Source organism: Carlito syrichta, unplaced genomic scaffold (assembly GCF_000164805.1).
Source record: "Carlito syrichta isolate Samal-C Ts95f unplaced genomic scaffold, Tarsius_syrichta-2.0.1 Scaffold301636, whole genome shotgun sequence".
NCBI lineage: Eukaryota > Metazoa > Chordata > Mammalia > Primates > Tarsiidae > Carlito > Carlito syrichta.
Window position 1 is genome coordinate 786 of NW_007245732.1, and position 2,390 is coordinate 3,175.

General features: G+C 41.3%; 1 pseudogene; it reads right to left on the reverse strand.

The window, feature by feature from the left end:
• Window positions 1–1,852: 1,852 nt before the first annotated feature.
• LOC103257306 overlaps window positions 1,853–2,390 on the reverse strand; it is a 1,533-nt pseudogene continuing 995 nt past the window's right edge.

Sequence of the window (2,390 nt, forward strand, 5' to 3'; positions counted from 1 at the left end):
AAGAATGACTAAGCTCAAATTCCTTTTGCACAAAGAGCTCTAAAAATAACAAATAGAATCTGACCCCCATGACGTTTTCCGATAATCTTCAGGATATGCAACTTTGTAATCACTGACATTACACAAAGCTGAAGCTTCTTTGCTGGGAATGTTAATAAATAATGCAAATAACAGAAAGGATAATAGTTGTTTCTCTGGAGGGAGGATATGAATTGAGAAGCAGATGAGAACCTCCCAGAGTGCTGGAAAATGTTCTATCTATTGATCTGAGTGTTGGTAGCATGGGAGAGCATACATATATAAATGTCATTGGACTGTGCACTTCAAATTAGTGTACTTCATGTACCTTAATGATGCATACGTATATACATATATATAATTCATATACATGTATGTTATAACGTAACATAAATCAATTGCAAATAGTTTAATATACTGTAAAGGCAAAACTCTTCTTATCAAGAGGTGTACATTTAGATAGCAGGTTCTTACTGATAACGGACTCTAAACATTGCCCACATGAGCACAAAAGTGGAAACAACAGACACTGGGCACTGAAAAAGGAGGGAGGAGTGATAAGGAGCACACAACCACCCACTGCGTACCACATCCACTAATAGGGGGAGAGATGACTCCCTAGAAGCCCAAGTCTCACTTTCACACAATTTACTTATGTAGCAAATCCTCTTGTGTACACCACAACTCTCAAATAAAAAATGAAAAAAAAAAAGATGTGTATTCAGTATTGCTCAGTTTATACCAGTCACTTGTTTTCTGTGGTCTTGTCTCTACAAATAATAATAAAAAAAAAATTAGCTGGGCATGGTGGCATGCACTTGTAGTTCCAACCATTTGGGAGGTTGAGGCAGGAGAAACACTTGAATCTAGGAGTTCAAGGTTATAGTGTGCTACGTTCATGCCACCACTTGGGTGATACAGCAAGACCCTGTCAAAAACTGTGGACAAAACAACGACAACAAACAACACCAAATAATTATACTTTGACAGTTTCGTCTCATTTACACTCTGTTAGGTAGTCAACCTTCTTGATTTTCAGTATTGATAGAGATCTCTACTGTACCATTTTTATGGGATTTGGAAGTGATGGAAGTAGGGAGCTAAAACCTAGTACTCCAATACTCTTGTCAACCGAAAATAATTAAAAAGGGTCAAACTCTAACTTAAAGATAATTTATTCAAGCTCAAATTGTGACGATGGGACACCCAGAAACATCTACTTAAAGGGATGGAGTCAGCACTCCAAAGCAGAGAAGTTAAAATTTCACGGATACAGGCAGAGACAGAGGAGTTTTTAGTAGGATTGGAACATTGTAATTACAGCAATTTGGTTGGTTATATGCAGTGTTTTTGGGGGGGGGAGCACATTTACATTTAACATCTTTCACAAAGGATGTAATAATCATGGGTTTTCTGTTATCTCGTCTAAACAAAGCAGGACAAGAAAGGGAAGTTCATCTGTAACAAGGGTCGTTAATTAAGAAGCCAGGAGGGTATTTCCCCCCTGGCATCTTTTAATTCTAGCCTTGTACAGAACAAGACAAATAAGGAAGTGAGTTAATATTTAATCTGAGAACAGATGTAAGCACATGTGACTCAGATCATAGTCATATCTCTCTCAAGGCTCGAAGTGTTTTGGGGGCTCCAATAGTTTTTATTTTTTCATATGTATATAGATTTGGGGGGGGTGCCAAATTTCTTTATGTGAAGGAATGGTACAAATCAAAGAACTGAAGTGGACGTTTTGGTGCAACCTATAGAAAAGGCAAAGGAAACCCTGACATACATGCACTGCCTTGGTGACCAGGAAAGTCACCCAGTGGCTATGGGGAAACTAGCCCAAGATTTCGCTGTCATCATTTTTTCCCAGGGTGTGCTTGTCAAAGAGATATTCTGCCATGCCAGATTCAGGGGCTCCCACCTTGCGCAAGTTGGTTATGTAGTCATCCAGTTCTTTGATGGATATCACCTGCTCATTCAGGTAAGGCGTCTCAATGAAGTCACACAAATGGGGGTGGTTTTTGTCAGTAGCCAGTTTATGCAGTTCCAGTAGTGACCGGTTCACGTTTTTTTCTCAAGTGTAATGCACACGCCTTGGCATTCAGCCCGTTCGGCCAGTCATCACGGTCTGGTTTCTTGATGTCCTGAAGGAAGATGTGGCCACCGCGTTAGTTCTGCAGCTTCGTCTGTTTCTCAGCATGCTCCCTCTCCTCGTGAGATTGGTGAAGAAAGTATTTGGCCAAGTTCTTCCAAGCCACATCATCGCGGTCAAAGTCGCACGACGTAGGAGGCAGAGAGCTCCAGGTCCATCTGGCGGCTGATGGCGGCCTCCGAGTCCTGGCGGTAGGTCTGGCGCACCCGCAAGGTGCACG